Source organism: Nomascus leucogenys, chromosome 4 (assembly GCF_006542625.1).
Source record: "Nomascus leucogenys isolate Asia chromosome 4, Asia_NLE_v1, whole genome shotgun sequence".
Lineage (NCBI taxonomy): Eukaryota > Metazoa > Chordata > Mammalia > Primates > Hylobatidae > Nomascus > Nomascus leucogenys.
In genome coordinates this window covers 21,907,843-21,934,833 of record NC_044384.1, presented here as the reverse complement: position 1 = coordinate 21,934,833, position 26,991 = coordinate 21,907,843, and the positions used below count along the sequence as shown (strand labels likewise).

General features: G+C 45.0%; 1 protein-coding gene across 1 annotated transcript in view; it reads right to left on the bottom strand.

The window, feature by feature from the left end:
- Window positions 1–26,431, bottom strand: part of ATP8B1 (ATPase phospholipid transporting 8B1) — a 145,887-nt gene extending 119,456 nt beyond the window's left edge. Inside the window, exon 1 of the mRNA XM_003264274.4 lies at window positions 26,114–26,431. The gene's annotated coding sequence lies outside the window, so the exon portion shown is untranslated. The remainder of the gene's footprint in view (window positions 1–26,113) is intronic.
- Between the last annotated feature and the right edge of the window lie 560 nt (window positions 26,432–26,991).

Below are 26,991 nucleotides of genomic sequence, written 5' to 3'. Positions count from 1 at the left end.
TAATTTCTTATCTATTGAAAGCTGGAATCCAATGCAGTAATCCAAAGCAGAAACTATGTAAGATTTCAATCTGTTATATATCTACCATCTTCCTGAGACAGGCCATTGAAAGTCAAATTCTACTGTCATTTGTTTCAGGGGAAAAAAGAAACATGAATATATATGTTTGTAAACACAAAGATGATTTCTAAAAAGATAACCAATAAACTGGTGATGGCCAGTGCCTTTGGGTAGGAGAGTTGGGTAACTGGGGTAAAAGGAGGCAGGAAGACTGACACTTTATTTTTTATTTATTTATTTATTTTGAGACAGGGTTTCACTCTGTTGCCCAAGCTGGAGTGCACTGGTGGGATCTCAGCTCACTGCAACCTCCGCCTCCCAGGCTGAAGCGATCCTCCCACCTCGGCTTCTCAAATAGCTGGGATTACAGGCATGTGCCACCATGCCCAGCTAATTTTTTGTAGTTTTTGTAGAGACAGCGTTTTGCCATGTTGGCCAACCTGGTCTCGAACTCCTGGGCTCAAGAGATCCTCCTACTTTGGCCTCCCAAAGTTCTGGGATTACAGGGGTGAGCTACCTCATCCGGCCAAAACTGACACTTAATACCCTTTTGTACCTTTTGAAGGTTGTACCGTTTGCATGTATTATCTATTCCAAAAATTAAATGAAAAAACAAATAATAGGTGGAAAAAAACTGAAGCTTGGAAACTGTGGGAGCCTTTTATCAGGAAATAACAAACATGATGGTATCACCTCTTGACTTTCCACTGATGGTCAACAACAGAAGCATTTACCAGATAGCGAGCTCCCCACATGCAAGCGGTAACTTTAATTGTACCTTAAATCTTTGCCCTTGTATTACTTATCTGTTGCTGCCTAACAAAATACCCCCAAATTTAGCAGTTTGAACCACAGTATTTATAATCTCAGGTTCTTTTTTTTTTTTTTTTTTTTTGAGACGGACTCTGGCTCGATAGCCCAGGCTGGAGTGCAGTGGCACGATCTCGGCGCACTGCAAGCTCCGCCTCCCAGGTTCAGGTCATTCTCCCGCCTCAGCCTCCAGAGCAGCTGGGACTACAGGCGCCCGCCGCCACGCCCGGCTAATTTTTTGTATTTTTTAAATAGAGACAGGGTTTCACCGTGTTAGCCAGGATGGTCTCGATCTCCTGACCTCATGATCCGCCCGCCTCGGCCTCCCAAAGTGCTGGGATTACAGGCGTGAGCCACCGCGCCTGGCCTATAATCTCAGTTTCAATGGATCAAGAATCTGGGTATGGCTCAGGGTCTCCTCGCAAGGCTGCAGTCAAGGTGTGAGCCAGGGCTGCAGTCATCTAAAGGTCGGCCTGGGGAGGACCCACCTCCAAGCTCACTCACAGGGTTGCTGGCAGGAATCCATCTCTGTGGGCTGTTGGCCAGAGGCCAGCTCCAGTTCTTTGCCATGCATGTCTCTCCATGGGGCAGCTGGCTTCTCTTACAGTAAGTGAGAGCATGAGAGAGCATCAGCAAGAGGGAAGTGGGGTGTTTCTGTGCCCCAGCCTCAGAAGTGACATCCCATCACTGTGGCCATATTTTATTCACTAGAAGGGCATCACCAGGTCTAACCCCTGCTCAAGGGAGAGGGTTTCCCAGAAACAGAAGAAATCACAAATTACACTTAACAAGAATCCTGAGATATTTTAGAAAGGTTCCAAATTTGGCCAAAAGTAGCTTAAGAAGGCCTTTATGGACCAAGCATAAGAAGTCTAGCAGGGCTGGGTGTAATGACTCACACTTGTAACAATTCCAGAACTTTGGGAGGCCGAGGTGGGCAGATTGTTTGAGCCCAGGAGTTCGAGACCAGCCCAGGCAACGTAGCAAAACCCCATCTCTACAAAAAATGCAAAAATTAGCTGGGCATGTGCTTGTGGTCCCAGCTACTTGGGAGGCTGAAGTGAGAGGATCGCTTGAGCCTGGGAGGTCGAGGCTACAGTGAGCTGTTACTGCACCACTGCACTCCAGCCTGGGCAACAGAGTGATACCCTGTCTCAGTAAAGAAAGAAGAAGGAGGAGAAGGAGAAGGAGAAGGAGAAAGGAGAAGGAGAAGAAAAGGAGGAAGAGGAGGAGGAAGAGGAAGAGGAGGAAGAGGAGGAAGAGGAAGAGGAGGAAGAAGCAGTCTAGCAGCAGAGAGAAATTACTTCACTCAAACCAGCATTGAGAGAGGCAGAGAATTAGGAACACTCACAGACAGAGCTGAAAGGCTCCCAGAAGGAGCAAAAATAAAATGTAAAATTAACCTTTGAAATCCAAAGTTGGTGTCAGGTATAGCCTAATGTTCACTTTTTAATTTTAGCAACACCGAACATGGTATTTCTACCTTATTTTTGGTATAATTATCCATTCTTGTGTAATGAAAGAAAAAATAGGGGCGGGCGTGGTGGCTCACACCTGTAATCCCAGCACTTTGGGAGGCCGAGGCGGGTGGATCACGAGGTCAGCAGTTTGAGACCAGCCTGACCAACATGGTGAAACCCCGTCTCTACTAAAAATACAAAAAAATTAGCTGGGAGTGGTGGTGGGCGCCTGTAATCCCAGTGACTTGGGAGGCTGAGGCACGAGAATTGCTTGAAAACCAGAAGACAGAGGTTGCAGTGAGCCGAGATTGCCCGCTGCACTCTAGCCTGGGAAATAAGAGCAAAACTCCGTCTCAAAAAAAAAGAGTAACATAGGTAAATTAACGGTTATAATATTAAACAGTCTCTTTTGGCTAAACCTGTTATAAATCACCACGGCATATAAATGTTAGAGCTTAGACGCTGAATAAACCAACTGGCCTTGAAGCCCATGTTTCTAATTTTCATAACAGATTTATTATGAATCTCAAATTTCACAAATTTATCTGTCTATGTAAAATTGTTTTGGAAGATGTCAATAAATGTAGAGAAATGTTTAAAATCTGAAGTTGGAAAAAGGTAAAGCAAACATTAGTTTTTAATCTTTTGCTCACTTGAGTAAATCCTCGCAAGGATTAAAAAATATCCAACTTGTGAAATTTGTTTAAAGTCCCTTTAAGATAAAAATGCATAAACGTATAATTACTCTAAATCTAACTGAAGACTTTATAGAATTCACCCAGTTTGAAAACAGAGGTCTTCTGGCCTGTCTCCCAAGTCATTATGCACAGCTGTGGGAAACATCCTGTTGTATGTTTAAATATATTAACAGCTTCGGGAATTTCACAATTAAAACTATGGTGGGCTGGCTTCCAATTCAGGCAGGCAGGTGAGGGGGTGTGGAGAGCAAGCAAACCAGAAATAAAAACGAGCTTCTTGAAAGATGGGGGAAAGGAAGTCATAATTACTTAGTAATCAGGAGTCCATATAGTTCACCAGTTCTACTAAACGCTGGAGGGATTTCATTTAAACCCTAAGAAATACACTTGTTCAATCCTTACATTTTGCAACCTTCAAAATCTCTCAGTTGGCTTCAACCAAGAGGTTGCCTGATGGAGGTAATATTGTACACGATATGTAAAAAACTTTTATTTTTTCCATGGACAGTTTCACTCCAATAGAAGGAAGCTGTGGTTTCACCTTTCTCTCTTTTGTTTTTCCAGCATGCCCCCTCTTCGTCCTGACGTAACTGATTAGGAAATGATTTCTAACTGGTCAAGAGTCCAGCCTCGATAGCCACGTCTCTGATTCCATCAGAATTTCTACAGAAGACAATTTCCTTGTCTCAGCAAGGTATGTATGATACATGTGGCCTGGCCAGGCCGGCTGCTCAAACAGAGCTGTGTTTGGGTCAGCCCACTGTTTAAAATGTTAAAATCAGACATGAAGACTATTCACATAACTGGTCTTCATGTCTGACTCATGTCTGACACTGCTGGTCAGATATGAGTCATTTCCAAGAACACCAAAAAAGGAAGCCTTAAATGCTGATTGGTCTCCTTCAAAATCACTTCGGAAACTCCAGAAAGGGAAGAGATAAAACACAGGAACTTCTACTTTTTCAAAGTCTCCCGAGGTGATTTTTAATACTCAGAAGTTGGGACTGAGTTCCTGATCTAGGTTGAAGTGTAATGTGAATTCCCTTCTTGCCAGTAGCTGGGTTATTTTGATCATTATCTTTATTCTTGAGACTGTTTCACTCCATCTGGAGACAGCTTTGTTGAGTTTTGGCAACACTGCAGAGTTGTTAAAATCATAAAACAGAACCACCTGTTTTTGAGCTATATGGGTTATTAGAAAAAATCTCTAAAATTCTTTATTTTTACAAGAGGAATCCAGAGCTCAGAAAGATTAGGGGAGGTGAGAGTGCTGAACTTGTATTTAGTCTCCCTGGGCCTCAGTGTCCCCATCTGTAAAGTGGAAATTAATATATTCATTAATTGATCAGTTATTGAATGCCTACTAGGTTGTGGACTCCAGGGATGAAGAAGATACGGTGATCTCTCACTATAACTTAAATCCTAACACAGACTGTTACAGTTCAATATGGGGAAACATAGGTAGGTGCAGTGGCTTGCACCAGTAATTCCAGCACTTTGGGAGGCCGAGATGGGAGGATAGCGTGATGTTGATGCCAGGAGTTTGAGACCAGCCTGAACAACATAAGGAGACCCCTGTATCTACAAAAAAATTTTTTTCAATTAGCCAGGCATGGTGGCACACACCTGTAGTCCTAGCCACTCAGGAGGCTGAGGCTGGAGGATGGCCTGAGTCCAGAAGTTTAAAGCTGCAGTGAGCTGTGTATGATCAGGCCATTGCACTCCAACCTGGGCAACAGAGCGAGAACCCATCTCTAAAAAACAGTAATAATAATATTTAAAATACAGTAAATGCCAGGAGAAGACAATATGCTCAGGTTGCAGTGGGAGCTTGGCAAAACTATACCTAACCCAGCCTGGGAAGCACATGGGAGGCCTCCGCCATAAGCCAGAAAGCTGCTGCAGTGAAATCCATTTAATTGGAGAATGGAGCAGAAAGGGCAGAGGATGCAAAGATGCCCTGCTCGCTATAGAATTTGTGAAAATAAGATGAAGTAATGGTTTGCCAGCAGCAAATAACTACACAGATACGAGCTATGAAATTAAGTAAAACTAATCAAGGCCACCCACAGCTGCTGCATTGTAGGTGCCAATCCAGCATCCTTAAGTTACACCATTCATTTATTCCATCATTTTCCCCGCAGGTTTATATCTAGACATTTCCATAAACCCAAGTAAATTTTTTATTATGCATGTGGGCATCCTATAAAGAGTAGACTCTTATATCGTCTACTTTCCATGCCTTTCTCTGTCTTGACTATGCACGAGAGAATCAGCCAGGTTTATCCCAGATTGGCTAATAAGACTCTGGCAAGGAGAACTCAGCCATCAATGTTTTTGATGCTTCCCAGGTGAACTTGAGAATCTCATTTATCAAAAAGTCAAGAATGAATGGTGCGCACACACACAAACAAAAAATTCTTCAGTCACCTCTGGTTTATGCATTTTTAGAAACGCTCCAGATAATGTGGAATCTATTTGTTTGAGCCTTGACTATAATATGATTCTTTTAGGAAAACAGATTTACTGTCTAAATGATACCAGGCTCAGATTAATTCTAGTTTGTCTCTTTTTTTTTTTTTTTTTGTGAGACAGTCTCACTCTTGTTGCCCAGGCTAAAGTGCAATGGTGCAATCTTGGCTCACTGCAAACTCGCCTGCTGATTTCAAGCAATTCTCGTGGCTCAACCTCCCGAGTAGCTGGGATTACAGGCACCCACCACCATGCCCAGCTAATTTTTTTATTTTTAGTAGAGACAGGGTTTCACCATGTTGGCCTGGCTGGTCTCAAACTCCTGAGCTCAGGTGATCTGCCTGCCTCAGCCTCCCAAAGTGCTGGGATTATAGGTGTGAGCCACCGTGCCCGGCCTGGTTTATCTTTTCTAAAGATGCACTGGCTGAAGGGAGGCAGGGACGTTCCTAGAAGTATGATGGGTGACAGAGAACACACTGTCCAGGTTAAGAATGCTCTACAGAGAGACTATAAAGTAGAAACTATAAAGATTACAGGGGAAAGAGGGCATCTGATGGAACGCAGGCATGGATAAGATAATATTTATGTATCTTTATGTTTAACAAAAGTTCTAACATGCTTACTGTGGTCCTTTGAAACTGATGACAGGCACACAACAGGGTGGACACATATGGTTTAACAAACAAGTCTTTTTTATGTATTTATTTCCTTTAACAATCTAGAAAGACTGCGGGGAATACGAACTTTAAAAATATCAAATATGCCTGGTAGATGCTGCCTTAAGTGAAGCAAGACTCCTGATATTCACAAGAAGAGACAACATAAAAGGAAATTGAAGGCCAGGCATGGTGGCTCATACCTGCAATCCCAGCAATTTGGGAGGCCAAGGCAGGTGGATCACTTGAGTTCAAGAGTTCAAGACCAGCCTGGCCCACATGGTGAAGCCCCCATCTCTACTAAAAATACAAAAATTAGTCAGGCTTGGTGGCAGGCGCCTGTAATCCCAGCTACTCAGGTGGCTGAGGCAGGAAAATTGCTTGAACTGGGAGGCAGAGTTTGCAGTGAGCTGAGATCGCACCACTGAACTCCAGCCTGGGTGGCAGAGCGAGACCCCGTCTTAAAAAAATAATAAAAAATAAAAATAAAAAAGGAAATTAAGCATTGAAGAAAACACAGAAGCCATCTCCTCTACCATACATCGAAGGGCACATGGTGACAGAGCTATTGTCATTTCAACAGTATTTCTGGGCTTCCCCTGCTCTCTACATCCTTGCTACTCGAGAAAGAGTGAGCAGAGGGCGTAACTCAGGAGGGACTCCTACTTTAACTTTAACTGGGGTGGGCAGAGACTATGCTGAAGAAATGACATTTGGGCCAAAGGCAGAAGATAAGGAGACTTTCAGAGGAAGAGCTTTTCAAGCGAGAAAGCAGCAAATCTGAAGTTCCTGGGACAGGAAGGGACTCGTCATGCTTCAGAAACTGAAGCAGAAAAAGAATGGAATTTGCAGGGGGAAGCCGGGGTCAGGGCGGGCTGGGCATAGTGAGCTGTGGAGAGAAGGTAGCTGTTGTTAAAACCGCAGCATGAGCTACTACAAGGGTTGGCAGGATCTGAGTGGGTGCTCTGGTTTGGAAGGGGCAGGGTAGAAGCATAGCCCTCATGTGAGAAGGCTACTGGAATGGTCCAGGAGAGGGAGGATGACAGCTTGAACCTCGCGGATGGCAGCGGAGATAGAGATTATCAGGTGGCGTCAAGGTCTTCCAGAGGTAGAAGCAACAGGCCTTGGAGACGGATTGGAAATGAAGGCAGGGTGCAGTCTGGAAGAGAAAGGGGTCAGAGATCAAGTCCAGGCTTAAGCCAGAAGGCTTAAGCACCAGCTAGAGGGGTATCATCTTCTCAATTGATGTCAGAGTTCAGTGCTCAAGGTGACTAAGTCCTGCGGAACCGTAGCATTTTAAGAGGACTCCTACCTGTGGTTTAGGATAGAATTCCTCAACCTCAACCCTAGTGACATTTTGGGTAAGATACTTCTTTGTTGTGGAGGCTGACCTGCATAGTGTAGGATATTTAGAAGTATCCCTGGCCTTGACCACTAGACACTTGTAGCATCCTGAATTGTGACAACTTAAAATGTTCCCCAGGGAGCAAAAGTCACATCTGGTTGACTAAGTTAGGTATACTTTTACAAAGTCTTTAATAAACTGGTGCCAGTCTTCTGTCTCAAAAAGTTCACAGGCAGGCCAGGGTAAGAGCTTCACAAATCATTTCAACTTTCTCACGTTCCAGCTTTGTTGACAAGCACCTAAAATTGACTTTAAAAAACCAGGCCTAGTATTAAGGTGGATGCTGCCTCATTGAATTAGAAAACAACTGGAGTTATACTAACCCCAAAATACACAAGATCTTGAAAACTCTTTATCCTTTGTCTTTTGACAACAACATAAACCCAAAATAGAACAGTGAGTGGATATAGGTGTTAGCTGGTTTTTCCCCTGTATGTAAATATTTCATAGCTCAGAGTTATAGGATGGCGTTTATTTCCAAGTAACATTTGTAAAAATATCTCTAACCCAAACCAAAATGCCACAAGAGTTCATTTTTTCCCAAGTAGATGCTTAAAAAAATTCCCAGTATTTTTGTTGCATTTCCAAAGTATGGCAATAAGTATCAAAAGTTAGTGCAAAAATCTTTAAATATCTATTTTTGTTGTTGTTGTTTTGTTTTTTGAGATGGAGTCTCGCTCTGTCGCCCAGGCTGGAGTGCAATGGTGCGATCTCAGCTCACTGCAAGCTCCACCTCTGGGGTTCAAGCAACTCTCCTTCCTCAGCCTCCTGAGTAGCTGGGGATTACAGGCGCACACCACCATGCCCAGCTAATTTTTGTATTTTTAGTAGAGATAGAGTTTCACCATGTTGGCCAGGCTGGTCTCAAACTCTTGACCTCAAGTGATCCACCTGCCTCAGCCTCCCAAAGTGTTGGGATTACAGGCATGAGCCACTGTACCTGGCTGTAAGTATCTATTTGTGTTTGTGACTATTTTACTAAGTTATGAAGTCCAAGAAAGAACTTGGGTATTCTCCTCTGGCAGCTTAGTGAAGGAGTTAAAGCCATAAAATTCACTTAAGTAGGCCACGGTGGATTCTTTTCATTGTAGAGTCACTATAAAAACAGCCAACAATTATTGGTTCATTGTTGTTCAATGGCCTTCTCTCTCATAAAACATGCCTCTAATAATGGCAGCTAATGCTAGTGCCTATCAGTGTGGAAAGGCATGTTTCTGACTTTACTATCTAATGTGTAATTATAGAACAGGTGCTACAATTTAAGAACTGCGCTGGGGGCTGAGCTACAACATGATACTTGCCAAGGTGCTGTTCTCACCGAGGTGGCCACTAATGTAAACACAGACAAGTAGACCAGCAATGACAATATAGCTCAGGGATGCCACACCCCTGGGCCCACATCTGTCTTGCTTCTCACCTGCTCAAGGTGACAGGACTAAGGAATCCTAACACACCTTTGCTGCTGTGGCTGGACATCACCTCAGAATCCTGCTTGTCAAAAACCTCTCAGCCAGGGATTCTCAATCTGGAGCAGGCATCAGAATCACCTGGAAGTTTTATTAGGACACTGAATGCTGGGTCTTAATCCCAGAGCTTCTGAGTCAGTGAGTCTAAAGTGCAGCCCCCAGTTGTGCTGATGTTGCTGGTCCAGGGACCACACTTTGAAAACCAGTATCTAGGCAACCACCACTGATCAAGCCACATGTGAGATAAAAGCTAGCCACCATCTCCGAGATGGTACCACCTATGCTAGGATGAGAATGTACAGGGAACCACTAGAACAAAGGAAGGGTCCCTCACTTTGGTCTGGGAAAGACAAGGAATCAGGAAATCTTCCAGGAGGAGGTAGCGCCTCCTGGAATATATGCAACTATATGATGCTCAGAGCTAGTCTAAAAATGGTGCCTGTAACAGTTAGAGAAACAAGCAAAGAAATGAAACAAAAATCCCAGGATCACCTTTTAAGTGGAGACCAATTGGTCCAGGGCAGAGGAGGGGAGAATCCAATAAATTTAACATAAACAGGACATTAGAGCTGAGAATGTTGCTAGGTATCTTCTAATCTAAGCCCCTTTATGTCTTTCTTTTTTTTTTTTTAAATGGAGTCTTGCACTGTTGCCCAGACTGGAATGCAGTGGTGCGATCTCGGCTCATTGTAACCTCTACCTCCTGGGTTCAAGGGATTCTCCTTCCTCAGCCTCCTGAGTAGCTGGTATTATAGGCACGCACCACCACGCCTGGCTGATTTTTGTATTTTTATTGGAGACAGGGTTTCACCATGTTGGCCAGGCTGCTCTCGAACTCCTGACCTCAAGTGATCCACCCATCTCGGCCTCCCAAAGTGCTGGGATTACAGGCGTGAGCCACTGTGCCCAGCCAAGCCCCTTTATTTCAATAACACAATGTGTTCTTCCAATGGTTCATGAAAACTAGAAACACAAAAAATTTAAAGGGTGTTTTTAAAAATTAAGGTTTGCTTGAAAGAGATACTATTATCTTTTTTACGTCTAGTAAGGGGTATTGAAATACAGCAGATATGGAGAACAGCATCGACTTGGAACAGAAAAATGACCCCTAACATCTTAGAGCTTGGACAAATTCGAGAGTTTACAAAGACTGCCAGACAGGATGTTATGTTAGAAATACATTTAAGCCATGTTAAAATAAGTATTCAAATACGAAATTTTGAAGACAGGAAACTTCATAATATTCATATTAAATTTTCAGGATATTCTGGACCGGAAATCATTGTATAATGCCTAAGATATCGTGGCAAACAAAATTTTACAAGCAAATAAAATGTACTTTAGTTCTCACAACGGTCACCAATCTTTATATACCCTTAGTCCTCTGCCAAGTGCAATTAAAGCCATTTTATGCTTACTGATTTCCTTATGACACACACAAAAGAACCTAAAAGACAACATAAATTCGTCTGATAAAAAGTGAGCCTAAAAGCTCCATCTAGAACACTGCGGGTGGAGCTCCATCTAGAACACTGAGGGAGGAGCTCCATCTGGAACACTGCGGGAGGAGCTCCATCTAGAACACTGAGGGAGGAGCTCCATCTAGAACACTGCGGGAGGAGCTCCATCTGGAACACTGTGGGTGGGGAGCGTTGGCTCCGCTATACCATTTCCTCTTGTAATTTTGGCTTGTCATGAGCTTCTTTTTCAAAGCTGGCTTTTGGAGCCCACTGATTGCTGATATTTACTGATTTTCAGTTTTTAAAAAGTCTATTCCTTTAAAAATGCTCTAAAGTTTGTCAAACCTCAGAGGTTAGATACCTTTTTGAATGTCAGTATTTTTTCTGAAGGTTTAACATCTATCAAAATAGAGGAAAACCACCTTTAAAATAAATAGGCCTCATTTAAAATTTTATGCGTCTTCTAAAGGGACCTATATAGTATCCATTGTGTAGACATGACAGTACTGGATAAAAGTGAATATTAGTCCCAGCTACTTGGGAGGCTGAGGTGGGAGGATCCCTTGAGCCCAGGAGTTTGAGGCTGCAGTGAGCCATAATTTGACACTGCACTCCAGCCTGGGCAACAGAGCGAGATCCATCTGTAAAACAAGACAAACTGAATATGGAATGAACAAAATAAAACCTATTGTATACCCCTGCTACCAGAAACACATATATTTTATTGTCATCTGGACCTACAAAGCTTGAAATGATTTACAACCTGTAAATTTTAAAAACTGGAAGCTTATGACAAATGAGATCACAGAGAGGCATGGAATTACAATGAGAGGGTATCCTATAAAACATCAGGTCCATCATTTGAAGCACGAAAAAAATCGGAGCTTAGAAAATTAACTGGCTGTGCATGGTGACTCCCAGCACTTTGGGAGGCCAAGGCGGGAGGATCACATGAGGCCAAGAGTTTGAGATCAGCTTGGCCAACATGGTGAAACCCCATCTCTACCAAAAATATAAACAATTAGTCAGGCATGGTGGTGCCCGTCTGTAATCTCAGCTACTTGGGAGGCTGGGGCACAAGAATCGCTTGAACCCGGGAGGCAGAGGTCCTAGTGAGCCGAGATTGCACCACTGCACTCCAGCCTGGGTGACAGAGCGAGACTCTATCTCAAAAAAAAAAAAAAAAAAGAAAGAAAGAAAGGAAAAGAAAAGAAAATTAACTGCTCATCACTGAACTAAAAGTTAGGAAAAGAGTACCCTAACCCAGTTCCTGGCACCACCCACTCCCCCAAACCCTGCTTCCCTTGTGTTTCTCATCTGTTCCATGGGGATAATTCCTGTCCTGCCAACTCCCAAATGAGGAGATTTTAAAACTATAAAGTGCTTTAAAAATGTAAAGAATTGCTATTATTAGCTGAGGTCAGCCAACCCATTCAGTGACTCACCAGAGCTGACATCTCCTGGGCTTGTTTCCCAAAACCGGGCTGCTGTTTATTACAAATCATAGATATTAAAGATGGAAAAAATATCACAACACAGCCCTTTTAGGAGAATAGGAAAATCAATCCCCCTCCCACTCACACCCCCAAATAAAACAAAATGCTTGGCAGATCCAGGAGTTTCTATAAGGAGCTTGAATATACAGGAAGTCCACAAATTACAAATGATTTTGTGTTCCAAGAGTTCATTTCTTTTTTTTTTTTTTTTTTTTTTTGAGACAGAGTCTCGCTCTTTCACCCAGGCCGGACTGCAGTGACGCTATCTAGGCTCACTGCAAGCTCCGCCTCCCGGGTTCACGCCATTCTCCTGCCTCAGCCTCTCGAGTAGCTGAGACTACAGGTGCCTGCCGCCGCGCCTGGCTAATTTTTTGTATTTTTAGTAGAGACGGAGTTTCACCGTGTTAGCCAGGATGGTCTCCATCTCCTGACCTCGTGATCCGCCCGCCTCGGCCTCCCAAAGTGCTGGGATTACAGGCGTGAGCCACCGCGCCCGGCCCAAGAGTTCATTTCTGGGTGGGTTACCAGATGAAATATAGGACACAGAGTTATATTTGACATTAACATAAAGAACACATCATTTTTAGTGTCAGTCAGTCCCAAACATTGCATAGGACACACTTACACACAAAAAAATTACTCATCGTTTATCTGAGATTCAAACTGAACTGTGTCCTGTATTTTTATTTGTTAAATTTGGCAACCCTATCTCTGAGTCATTTGGATCGATTTTCCAACCTTCAGCTGTGAGGTCTCGGAAAGAACCCTCGCCTTGTGAGTCTGGAAACACGACTGCAATTTCTGGTTTTGTCAATTACTAGTTCTGAGACTTCAGGCAAGCTATAATTCCTTTGCTTGCAAAAAGAGACCAGGAAATTAATACACCACGGGACTAAGTGGATCAATACAACATGTAGAAATACAGCACACTGAGCACAAAAGCAGCACCACTTTGTTATACTACCCTACACACATGAAAAGAGTGATTTGGTTTTCAAGTCAGGCCACACAAGCCAATTTTAAAAGTCGGTTTTCCACAAGAAATTCCCTGGCTTTAGCAAGTTCCTATACCATACAAAGCGCCCCTTTCCCACATCTGAGAACGTTTTGAGCCATGTATGGTGGTCCTGTCCGCTAGGCAACCCTGTATCAGCCCTCCACCCTGTCATCTTTGTCCATAAAGCAGGGCTTGTGACTTTGCACAAATGCTTTTTTTTGCTCACATGTACATTCTTTGTTGCCAAAAAATAGTTGATTATTTTACATAAATTAGTGCAAACTAAAAGGCCGATACCAACGACAGGAAGCACTGGCTTCCGAAGCGTTTCCAGCATCCCAAACAGCTCCTTAAACCCAATCCTATGTTGCAATTCCTAAAATTGTGTCTCCAACCTAGACTTCTGAATCACTAATGCTTGACCCCCGACCACACCTAGGTGTCCCAGCAACACAAACTAAACATGATCGAAGCTACGTTCATCTTCTAAAACTACTCCTCGGTCTCAGTGACACCATCACGTTTAGTCGCTTATGTCAGAAATCTGAAAATTGTTGACAATTCTCTTCTTTTACATCTTCAAATCCAACCCATCACCAAGACCAGGATTCCCCTTGTGAAGTGCGGCTCCTACCTTCCACTTGTCATCCCCACTCCCGTCATCGGGCCCAAACCCCCATCCTCTCCTTCTCATGGACACTGCAGCGCCCAGATTTCCTCTCCTTGCTTCTGGCCTCATTCGCTGCCCCCGCCCCCATCCCCCACCAACAACCAACCCATTCCCCATATCGCAGTCTCTGGATTATCAAACAAAACCAGGAATCAAATCACATCACTCTGCTGCTTAAAAATGTTAGTGACTTCCTATCAGGTTCTCTGCAGTTTGGTGCCAGCCTCCCTCATCCCATGGTAGCCCCAGCATCATGTCACACCCAGTATTCTGGCCTCTCACAATTCCTAGAGCACAGCACTAAGCTCTCACCCACCCCAGGGCCTTTGCACATGTGGTTCCCATTGACTGGACCACTCTTCCCCTGACTGGTACCTTCTTATCCTCTAGGTCTCAACTTAAGTATAACGTCCTTCAAGAGACCCCACTCCCTGGGCCATTTTTAAAATTATGGTAAAATGGACAAAGCATAAAATTTACCGTTTTAACTACTTTTATTTTATTTTATTTATTTTATTTTTTTGAGACAGAGTCTTGCTCTGTTGCCTAGGCTGCAGTGCAGTGGTGCAATCTCCACTCACTGCAACCTGTGCCTCCTTGGTTCAAGCAATTCTCCTGCCTCAGTCTCCCGAGTAGCTGGGATTACAGGCACGCACCACCACACCTGGCTAATTTTTGTATTTTTTAGTAGAGATGTTGGCCAGGCTGGTGTCGAGCTCCTGGCCTTAGGCAGTTTGTCCATCTCGGCCTCCCAAAGTGCTGGGATTACAGGCATGAGCCACTGCGTTCGGCCTTTAAAGCCTTCTAAATGATATTAAGTGCGTCCACATGATTCTGCAATTAGCACCACCACCCATCCCTAGAAATTTTTCATCTTCCCAAACTGAAACTCAGGGTCCATTAAAAACTAACTCTCCATTCCCCGCTGGCCCCAGCCCCTGGCAACCACTGCTCAATTTTCTGTCTCCATGAACTTGACTATTCTGAGCACTTCGTATAAGTGGAATTACAAAATATTTGTTTGTCCTTTTGTGTCTCATTTATTTCATTTAGCACAATGTCTTCAAAGTTCATCCATGTAGCATGTGTAAAATTTCCTTCCTTTTTTCTTTTTCTTCTTTTTTTTTTTTTCTGAGGCAGAGTTTCACTCTGCTGTCTATGGTGGAGTGCAGTGATACAATTTTGGCTCACTGTAACCTCCGCCTCCTGAGTTCAAGTGATTCTTGTGTCACAGCCTCCCGAGTAGCTGGGATTACAGGTGTCCACCACTACACTTGGCTAATTTTTGTATTTTTAGTAGAGACGGGGGTTTGCCGTGTTGGCCAGGCTGGTCTTGAACTTCTGACCTCAAGTTATTCCCCCTAGCCTTGGCCTCCCAAAATGCTGGGATTACAGGCATAAGCCACCGTGCTCAGTGAAAATTTCCTTCCTTCGTAAGGCTGAGAAACGTCCTAATCATACGGGTACACCAATTTTGTTTATTCATTCATTTGTCAGTGGATGCCTGGGTTCCTCCTAGGCCATTTTAAAGTAGGTCTTCATTATTCTCTTAGAAATATCTTATTTTTCTTTAAGGCCTTTATCACAGATTATAATTCTAATATCAAGTTGTTTCATATCTCTTTTGTTCAATATTTTGTTCAGTCTCTATCTCTCATCGCACTCTCAACAACCCTGTAAGCTCCCTGAGGGGAAGGGCATGTCTGCTTTGCTCCTCACTGTTGTTTACTGCCAGTACCTGGCAATGTAGTGGGTATTTAATACGTAATTGTTGAATCACTGAATGAAAGAAAATCACTAGGCCACCAGAAGGCCCCTTGTCTTTAGAGTCACTGTGGACCGTGTAATCAACTGTGAAGGTGAGCAAATGCATACTTACATCCACACACACATATTTGTAGCTCTCTGGGCACAAAACATTCCTTTTATAACATGTCAGTCTATTTGCAACTAGCACACATTTCCATGGCCTGTGCTTTTTTTGAAGAATGTGTCACGTGCAAAAGTAGCTAGTGTGTTTGGCAATATAAAGAAATTAAGTATTGACAAATAATACAATATGGATGAATTTTTTTATTAATTTTTTTGTTTTTTTACAATTAAAAAAAATTGAGACAGGGTCTCGCTATGTTGCCCAGGCTGGTCTCGAACTCCTGAGTTCAAGTAATCTGCCCACCTCGGCCTCCCAAAGTGCTGGGATTACAGGTGTGAGCCACCACACCTGACCGTAATGTACATGAAAAACATTATGCTAAGTGTAAAAAGATGATCACAAAAGACCACATATCATACGATTCCATTTATATAAAATGTCCAGAATCGGCAAACCCATAGAAGCAGAAGATAGATGAGAGGCTGCCAGGGGCTGCAGGGACAAGGCGATAAACCAGGCACAGCTAAAAGGTACAGGATTTCTGTTAGGGGGTGATGAAAAGGTTCTAACATAGATTGTGGCAACGGTTGCACAGCTATGTAAATATACTAAGAACCATTGAATTGTATATTTTAAAAGGCTGAATTGTATGGTACATGAATTAGATCTCAATATAGTTGTTTAAAACAAAAAATCCATGTGTATGGAGATGGGGAGTGGCTGGAAAGAGCTTAACCTCCCAATTAGGCAAAAGACAAACAGGATAGGGAGGGGGACTAGGGGCTTGTGAGTGGCAATAGCTGCGACAGCAGCCCTGGCAGGGCGGCCTGTGGGTTACAGACCGCCCTCCTGTCAATGAAGGCAAGTCCTCTGTTTCCTGAAAACCGTGTCTCTTTTCTAACAATGCTCTTTCCCCCGAACTAGGAAGACAGGCTGATAGTAAACACAAAGTTCTCTGAACCAAAGCCTTATATGTATGTTTCTGAGGAGCCTCTTTATAACCTAGTTGCAAGCGATCTGAACACAGCCCAGCAAATTTCCAGCGTTTGAAACTCAGATTTCCTTTTGCCACCCAGGTTCTGCCGAGAAAGTTATCTTTGGCTCCTCTCTCTCTCACACCCCACATCCCATCTGTCCAGAAGTCCTAGTGGCATTTCGATATATCAAAATAAAAGTTGCATGTATGACTGTGTCCGATCCCATTCTCTCTGTGTCCTTTCTCCTCTGTCTTTCTCAAGAATCTGACATCTCAGCCCCACAGCTACCATCCTGGTGGATGCTACCACCCTGGGAAAAGCTTCCACCTTCACTTGCCTGGCTTTGCCTCCTGCTTGAACTCCCGGATTGGGAGCCTTCTGCCTGGGCTGGTCTTCACACAGATCACACCACTCCAAGGAGCAATGTCCTGCAATGAGCCGCCATCTTCCAAGAAATCAAAGCCAAAGTCCTTACACAGCCTGGCAAGCCCTGCAAGACCTGGCTCCCTTCCTTTCTGCCCTTACCTCCTTCTTTTCCTTCCCTTCCCCACTCACTCATTGGAGGAACAGCTAGGTAAGGCAAGCACTCTTACCCTAGGGCCTCTGCAGCGAGTTATCTGTCCGCTCTGTCTGGGCCACTCTTTCCCCAGAACTTCCTGTGTCACCCTCTCTCCTCCTGTGTGTTTGCTCAAATATGACCTTCTCAAGGAGGTTCCATTGGCCACTCTATTTACAATGGCAACTTGCACTCTTGCCCTCCCATTCTCTTGGTCCCAGTGACCTCAAAGATTCAGGGCGCGTTAGCTGCTACTTACATCACCATTCACAGCCTAAGGTTCTCAAATTGACTTTTAAGAATTTTCTTGTTCTACACAAGGGCAGAAAGCCTAAGACTGATGACAAAAGTCTAAATGCTCTTAATGCAGTTGAACTACACAAATAAAGTATCAGATCGCCAAGAGATTAACCATGTTAACCCCGATATTCTTTTTGTGACTGTGGTTGTCATTAAATAGAAAAGTGGGTGGACACCTAGGGATAGTAGTATTTTTGGTTGGCTTCAAGCTTTGATGAGTTTTTGTGTGTTTTGTTTTGTTTTACTTTAAAAACCTGCTTTTTAAACATGTAAATCCTTATTTGGCTAATTTTCAGGGCACAGTATGAGTATAAACTCATATGAGAGTCTATTGTTCTCTAGAAACTACAGATTAAGGTGTCTTTAACAGACTCTAATTATTACATAAAGGCGTCTGGCTTTTATACCAAGACACCTATAAGCACATTATTATAGAGGTGGAACATTTGATAACTCTGCCGTGCTACAGTCTGTAACTGACCTTTTGCCTTGCCATGGATTCTACCCTAAGGGGAAAAACAACCTGACATTAAAAAAAAAAAAAAGTCAATTCTATGGAATGTCGTCTCTGGAAGGTGGCTGAGGTTAGCAGAGAGGGCCAGATAGTAGGGCTACAACCCCGGGCTTTTACACCCACCCTGACACAGAGGAAAGAGTCACCCATAGCACAGACCAGTTGGATGATAGAATGGCATATGACGGTCATGGTGGTGCATGCCTGTAATCCCAGCTACTTGGGAGGCTGAGGCAGGAGAATCATTTGAACCTGGGAGGCAGAGGTTGAGGTTGCAGTGAGCTGAGATTGCACCACTGCACTCCAGCCTGGGCGACAGAACGAAACTCCGTCTCAAAAAAAAAAAAAAAAAAAAAGAAAGAAAGAAAGAAAAATGGCATATGACCGCCAGCTCAGTGAGAGCAGCTGCAAGTGAAAAGGAGAGGCACGTGCTGCCTTCAGGTGTCTTCAACACCACCCTCCTCCCACATTCCCTGCATTCTTATTTCCATGCTACTCCGGAGGAAAGCATGGTAATAAACACTATAATACGTGGCCCTGCCCATCTTATTTATGAAGGATACATTTTACCAAACTGAATAAGGGGGGCTCAAAAACTGACATGAACAAACAGATATGTGCATGCCCAGGTCCATGGCAGCATTAGTCACAATAGTCAGAGGTGGGCCAGGCGCGGTGACTCACACCTGTCATTTCAACACTAGGAGGCCAAGGCAGGAGGCTAGCTTGAGCCCTGGAGTTCAGCCTGGGCAACATATCGAGACACACACACACAAACACATTTTTTTTTCTTTTATTAGCTGGGTGTGGTGGTGAGTGCCTGTAGTCCCAGATATTTGGGAGGCTGAGGTGGGAGGATGGCTTGAACCCAGGAGTTCAAAGCTGCAGTAAGCTATGATCACATCACTGCACTCCAGCCTGGGCAACAGAGAGAGACCTTGTCTTAAAAATTTTTTTTTAATTGAAAAAATTACAATAGCCAGAGGTGAAAACTACTCAAATATCCATCACAGATGAATGGGTAAACAAAATGTGGTATGTGCATACAATGGGATATTATTCAGCCCTAAAAAGGAAGGAAATTCTGACTCATGCTACAACATAGATGAACCTTAAGGACATTACACTAGTGAAATAAGCTAGTCATAAAAGGGCAAATATTGCATGATTCCACTTAACCTGAGGTACTGTAGAATAGTCAAATTCATGGAGAAAGCAGAATGGAGGTTACAGGGACCAGGAAATAGGAAGAAAGGGGTAGTTACTCTTTCATGGGCACAGTTTCTGTTTGAGATGACGAAAAGTTCTGAAGGTGGATGGTGGTGATGGACCTAATGCCACTGAACTGTGCACTTAAAAAGGATCAAAATGGTAAATGTTATGTATATTTTACATTAAAAAAAAAAGTCAGGCGCAGTAGCTCACACCTGTAATCCCAACGCTTTGGGAGGCTAAGGTGGGCAGATCACTTGAGGTCAGGAGTTCAAGATCAGCCTGGCCAACATGGTGAAACCCCATCTCTACTAAAAATACAAAAATTAGCCAAGCCTGGTGGCCATGCCTGTAATCCCAGCTACTCAGGAGGCTGAGGCAGGAGAATCACTTGAACCCAGGAGGCAGACGTTGCAGAGAGCTGAGATCGCACCACTGCATTCCAGCCTGGATGACAGAGTGAGATCCCATCTCAAAAAATAAAAAAATAAAAAAACTCCCATGAAATAAACTTCTACGCCAAGAAGACAAGATCAGGAGGAACCTCTCCTCCTCTCAAAGTTGTACTGGTACAAATCAGAGCACAGATTTTCTTTTAATTCTTACAATCTTTATAGTCTGATGAACTTCATACACTTAGAGTCCTTATTGTAACAAAAGTTCTGGAGGTTGCTGGGTGCAGTGGCACATGCCTGTATTCCCAACTACTCGAGAGACTAAGGCAAGAATCACTTGAGCTTAGGAGTTCGAGACCAGCCTGGGTAATATCTTGAGACTCTGCCTCTAAATTAAAAAACAAACAACAACAACAACAAAAACTGGAGGTTGATACAGCAGCTACTAGTGCCTGACTTAGAGGACTCATACTTTAATTTTTCAGTATAAAGATAGGGGCATTATTTCCCAGCATGAAATGTACAAAACCTACCCATCTCCCCAAGTGAGTGCATATTTAAACCACCCAAGCCAAAGGGTTACCTATGTTGTTTGTTTGTTTGTTTTTGAGACGGAGTCTTGCTCTGTCACCAGGCTGGAGTGCAGTGGTGCAATCTCAGCTCACTGCAACCTCTGCCTCCCGGATTCAAGTGATTCTCCTGCCTCAGCCTCTGGAGTAGCTGAGACTACAGGCGTGTGCCACCAGGGTTTCACCATGTTGGCCAGGATGGTCTCGATCTCTTGACCTCATGATCTGCCTGCCTTGTCCTCCCAAAGTGCTGGGATTACAGGTGTTAGCTATGTTCTTATAGAAAATGTTAAGTGTTCCTTCTGGATCTACAGATCATGCACAGAAATCTCATAGGATCATGTCAGTAACTCACTAAGTTCCAGGAAGAGAAAATAAGGATGTGTACACGAATCACACCACACTCTATAAAATAAATAGTGCATCCAATCCATGGAAGCTTCTCTAAACAGCAAGAATATACATTCTCATACTAAGTGAAGGACAGTATTTGGTGCCTGAGGGTTTCCAAAGAGGATTTTCTAGTGCAACTCAATTTCAATAAAGGTTAGAAAACTGTTTTCAAAAGCCACCTGCACTAAATCAAACAAACCGCAACTCCAGTAGAACAAAAGCCACTCAGCAGCAAAGTAACAAAGCCATAAATGACAGCCCTGTCAATAAAGACCAAGCTACTAGCCAAAGGTCAGGCTCCACAGTACTCATTGCAGAAGTGCCAGGCTTCTCAATCACGCTGCGGGGGATGGTGGCCTTCGCCACTGAAAGGCTGCCCAGGAACACAGGTGACCCTCCCCTCCAGGAGTCAATGTCAGACTGAGAGCTGGTTTCCCACTCCATCCCCACCACAGCTTCCAGGCCCATTTGTCACCTATTAAATGCAAATATACTAGATTGAAAGACTGATAAAGAACACAGATCTTTAGAGTGGAAGTGGCCTGGGCTGTCCCCCAGGACCTAAGGAAACCATCCCTCCATGCAAAGAGGGACAAGGTCCCAAGCAGGAAGAGAACAAACACCCGATCTGCTTTCTTTCTTTCTTTCTTTTTGAGATGGAGTCTCGCTCCATTGCCCAGGCTGGAGTACAATGGCAAGGTCTCAGCTCACTACAACCTCTGCCTCCCAGGCTCAAGCAATTCTCCTGCCTCAGCCTCCTGAGTAGCTGGGACTATGGGCGCATGCCACCACACCTGGCTAATTTTTGTATTTTTAATAGAGATGAGGTTTCACTATGTTGGCAGGCTGGTCTCAAACTCCTGACCTTGTGATCCGCCCTCCTCGGTTTCCCAAAGTGTTGGGATTACAGGCGTGAGCCACCGCGCCAGGCCTCTGATTTGCTTTCTCACCAAAGAAGAAACCCAACTCAGGCCCTCTGTGAACCCCACAGACTTCCATGAAGCAGAGAGGTAACTCCCCCAGCATAGTCTAAAGATGAATGAATGAAAGGAGCCATACCAAGGTTCTCTGTCATTAGCAACGCCTACCCAGGATCCACAACTAAGAAAACCACACAGGGAGCAATGAGCCTTTCAAGAAGCCACAGGGTTCAGAAACTGTTGAGTTTTAAATAGGTAGTAATTAAAAAACAAAACAAAACAAAAAAACCAGGAGTGTGGGTCAGACATGGTGGTTCACACCTATAATCCTAGCATATTGGAAGACCCAGGCAGGAGAGCTACTTGAGCCTAAGAGTTCAAAGAAGTCTGGGCAACATGGTGAGACCCTGTCTCTACAAAAAGAAAAAGAAAAAAAAATAGCTGTGTACTATGGCACACCTGCGGTCCCAGCCACTTGAGAGGCTGAGGTGAGAGAATCACCTGAGCCCAAGAGGTCAAGGTGGCAGTGAGCTATGTTCGTGCCTCTCCCCTCTAGCCTGGGTGACAGAACAAGACCCTGTCTAAAATAAATAAATAAATAAAATTAAAAATAGAAAAACAGCAGCGTGGAGGATGAGGGAGAGAAGAGACCAACCGATGTGAGGGGTAAAGGGGGATCAGGATCATTCCACGGGCTTCTACTGTGCAGGAAGAGGTAGCACCCAGGTGAGACAGCAACCAGGCCCCCTCACAAGTTCTCCTGCAAGGTTAAGAGGCAAATGAGCACCCTAGTCCTCTGAGCCACCAGGGCTTAAGAACAACCTTGCCCCTGCTCTGGGGAACTCTGTCTTTCCAGTGCCTGGTGCAAATGGGCACTGATGTTTGCTAAATAAATACTAACTTGTAGAATGATTCCTGTTTCCTACATAGCCCAGGAGAAAGGCAATGGCTGGGTGAGTGATATTTACAACGTCATAGCAACAACACAACAATGTATTAATGACTACCTTTTACTGAGCTGTGTGCTAAGTCCTCTACCTAAGCTATCTCATTTGGAACTCATTACACAGCCTTGTGAGGCCATACTATTATTATCCCATTTACAGATGAGGAAACTGAAGCCTAGAGAGGCAAAGTAACTTGCCCTAGGTTATGCACCTAGGAAGCTATGAGGCCTGCGTTCCAACCCAGGTCAAAAGACTCCAAGGCTGGCAACCTCTGTTTCACTGCTGCCTCTGGACTGCTTGCAGGGACCAGTTATGAAACATATTTCTCATTGTGGAAGGGTTGGGCAACAATTTATTTAAAAGTGCGATGCATTTATAAGTATCAAGGAAAGTACTAACATGGCCTTAAAGATTCAAATGATAAAAAGTTATCTGTTTTTTAAGAAAATGAGGCCGGGTGCGGTGGCTCACGCCTATAATCCCAGCACTTTGGGAGGCCACTTTGGTGGATTGCTTGAGGCCAGGAGTTTGAGACCAGCCTGGCCAACATGGTGAAACCCGTCTCTACTAAAAATACAAAAATTAGCTGAGCACGGTGGCACATGCCTGTGATCTCAGTTACTCGGGAGGCTGAGACACGAGAATCGCTTGAACCAGCGAAGAGGAGGTTGCAGTGAGATCACACCACTGCACTCCAGTCTGGGCGACAGAGCAAGACTCTGCCTCAAAAAAAAAAAAAAAAGAAAATGAGAAACAAGACTAATATATACATATACACACGTATATATACATGCTCATATCTATCTACATACATGCATGTATATATGCTTTCATAATCTTCCTCCACAATACCAGGTCTTCAGTGACAGAGGACCTCAAAAGATCTTAGATTAGGCATTACTTTTAGCTGGGCACAGGAATGGGGATTCAGGAGTAACTTGGTTAACAGAATGAAAAAAGATAACCTATCTTCTTTTTATGGTATTAACACTCTTCTGGCAGCAAATTAATTTTTACTTAATAAGTAACAAAAAACCTACAGGCATGAATACAATTAATCTAACTGAATGTCAACAGACCTGAAAACTCACAAGATACCTGAAGACACCACTAAGAAAAACTTTCCAGAGACTAAACTAGAACCAAGTGTAGAAATAAACTCTAAAATTAAGTGCTTAAGCAATCTAAAAGGCATCTCTTTTTAGAGAGATTTGGGACATAAATTGTTCTGGGGCCAGGCACAGTGGCTCACACCTGTAATCCCAGCACTTTGGGAAGCCAAGGCAGGAGGATTGCTTGAGGCCAGGAGTTTTAGATCAGCCTGGGCAACATAACAAGGCCCTGATGTTTTAGATCAGCCTGGGCAACATAACAAGGCCCTGTCTCTATTTATTTTACGTATAAAAAATTTCAGAAAACAACTTGTTCTGGTACCTAAAAAGCAAGTTCCTCTGCATTCATGAGTGCATCGGTTTCTTTTTCCGTGACCAACACTAAAGAGCAAAGGTAACTAGGAAAAATCTCTCTGGAGTTGTAAGAATTACCTGCATTCTGTGAATGCTGCTTATAAAAAACTAAAATGGAATTTTAATTTGTAAGGCAATAAAATCTTAAAAATATACCAGATACCTGCAATAATAGTATTTTTAGATATCATTCTAATAAAGTAAGAAACCAACATTCAAACACTGACTATATATAAAGAACATTCATATGTTCTCTGATTTAATTCTTTCAACAATCCAAAGAGATTGATATCTTCTCCCCTCAACAGAGCAGCAAACAGAGGTTCAGAAACTTAAGAATTCATTTAAGGTTATACAATTAACAAGTAAAAGAACTGAATTCTGTGGGCATCTAAATTCGTATATTTTCTGCTACTCCTTGCTTCAAAAGGAAGGAAAAGAAAGAGGAAAGAGGAATGGACGGAAGGAAAGGAAAGGAACATTCTACAGCCAGATTTGGTAGTGACTCCATTAGCACTAACATCCCCTAGACTGAAAACCAGATTAAACATAAAATCAGTCCTGAACTTGCCTTACCACTGAAGACTTCTTTTTGCTAAGCCATTTGCTTTACCACATTATTATTTTTAAACTTCTATTGAACAAAAAATAAAACCTCTCCCAGTTCTATCACTAGGATGTAATAACATATGCACACAGGTGTGTGTGTTCCTTAAAATCCATAAGGAAAACTTGAAAGGAGCCAGAGCTGACCTCACACAGGTGGCATCTGTGTTGGACAGTAATAACAAAAACAGTCTTGCTCGGCCCTTAATAACCCACACAAAGAATCACAAAAAGTTACTAAAATACAGCCACTGGAAAATGACGAATGAACAAAGTGGTTAATGTTCTTTCCCAAAATTATAGCAAGGAAAGCTCCACTACATAATGAAAATCATTAAGAGAATTCAGAGGAGTTAACTGCAGGCAGGCGTGACTTCTCCCCCAGAAAGTAATCAGCTAATAAGCATTAATCATCTTGTGCACGGTCTGTGCATTTATAATAGGGTTTAATAAAGCCTTCAACAATAGGCCCAGAATTAATGAATGGCATCTTAGGTCTAACACAAAAGTATTCCTTAGCCGATGAAAATTAGCGCTTCTACTTCACATTTGCTGTTGTGTCCCCCATTTATACGGGCTCGTATTCACTATCCCTGGAGGCTTTATCACGCCTGGTTTTTTTTAGCTGTTGTTCCTGAAAGCAGTTAACCTTCATCGATAACCTACCGTGTGTCGGGTGATCTCCAAACATCCCACTCGTTTTTACTTTTTTTAATTTTCCATGGGTAGTGGCAAAATTTTGAAGGCAATGCAACCAGGAAGATGGGAGCGAATATTGTCTCACTCCAACAGGGAGTCCAGTTTCCGGGAGAGGAACCCGGCAGCGTCGGGAGCTACCCAGGAAGGGCTTGCAGCCCCCCAAGGGCAGCGCGTGCAGGCCAAGGGGGTCGGGTAGGGTTGAGTGGGGACTCACCAGGCAGAAACGCGGCCCAAGTCCCCCTTACTTTTGCGTGTCAATCCCTCTTCCCCATTTTGCATCCTTACTGCAACCCAGTCTCCCCCGTACAACTGTCACGGATCTGCGCTCCGAGCACCGCCCCCCCTCCCCCCTCCGCCACCAACCCCGGGCAGGGACCACAGGCACACGCCTCCCTCGGAAAAGTTGGGCGGACACTTCAGAACTTTTCTTTCACTTTGGGGAGAAGGAGGGAGTTGGAGAAGTGGGGGTGAGAGGTGTTGCCCTGCCACAGGAGCTGGGGAGGAGAGCGATCTCACCCGCTCCATCCTTCCCGACAGGTGGGCCGCGGTCAGATACGTTTGGCCCGCAAGTCCTTTTCGGACACGTTGGCATCTGCTCCCAAAGAGCGCCCCAGCAGAACCCGGTCACCGGGGTCTTCCAGAGGGGCGGTAGCCACCGCACAGGAGCCAGCGGCATCCCCCAAGCAGCCGCAAGCCCTACCTGGCTTAACCCCCGGACATGTGTGTCGCTACCGATCGAAGAACCCAAACACCCTGAGAGTTCCCTCCTCTAGGCAGGTGAAAACCCCACGGAACTCTCCGCAGCGCTGCCTGCCCAGCTGGCCGTGTCTCGCCGTCCCCGAGGACTCGAGGGCTCCCAGCACCTCCACCCAAATCCCACCTGTGCGGGCTCCGGAGTCCGAGGGCGCGGACAGCTGCTGCCGCCGCATCCCGCATCTCCAAAGTGCGGCGGGAGAGGCCAGGGAACCTGCAGGACACCGCCGGGCCAGCGGGCTTGGGAAGGTCTGGGGGCCCCCGGCGCCGCACCCCTGCTTACCTGGCGTTAGCTGGGCCCCGGCTGGGGCATCCGCCTGGTGCGCGCCGCTCGGAGCGCTCGCTGCGCACCTGGCAGCTGCCACCGCCCTCCCAGCCCCAGCCCTGGCCGCCGCGCTAGCGCTGCATGGCGCACGGGGGCTGGCCGGGGGCTCGGGGAAGCGTGTCTAGTTGGCGGCGGCACCTCCGGCTCTGGCGGCTCGCTAGTGGCTCCTCCGCCTTTCCCCGCCCCGCGTCCGTGCACCCTTCCTCTGCAGCCGCCCTTTTCCCTCCGCTCCGCCGGACCGGCCAAACTGGTTTCTGTGCTCGAGGAGGTGCCTCTCGTTTCCCTCCAGCGACCGCTGCCGCGGAGCCCGGCTGGGGCTGGGGCTGGAGGCGGGCTCGGCCTTCTCCCCTCCCTCTTTCCCTCCCCTAGGGCGGAGAGGGGCTGTACTGCAAGCCCCGGGGCGGCCCGAGGCGGCCCAGGTCCAGCTCCTGCCCCACGCCCTCCGTGCGTCCTGGAGTCAGATGGGCACCCCTGTCAGTCTTCCAAGCCCAGCCTGCGACCCCCTTGCCTCTCCCAGCCTGAGACCTGGCTGCTGCAGCCGCTCTTAGCTCCCCGGGGGCCGCACTCGACACCCCACCTCTCCAACCCAGCGTCACTTTCCCGCCGCCCTTGGCTGGCTTGGCCGTCACCCCGGGTCGAGGACTGAGCCAGCCTGGAAAGCTGGCGGGGCTGCGGCGCGCCCGGGACCTGAGCTCCCTCGGTAAGGGGAGCTGTGTCCTCTTGATGCCAAGTCACGTTTGGGGACCGGTCACCGAATGCGCGTCAAGGTTCGCCGCGTGGAGGGTGAAGAAAGAGGCTGCGCCTGAAGACTTCCAGAAACGTATCCTGTGATTGCA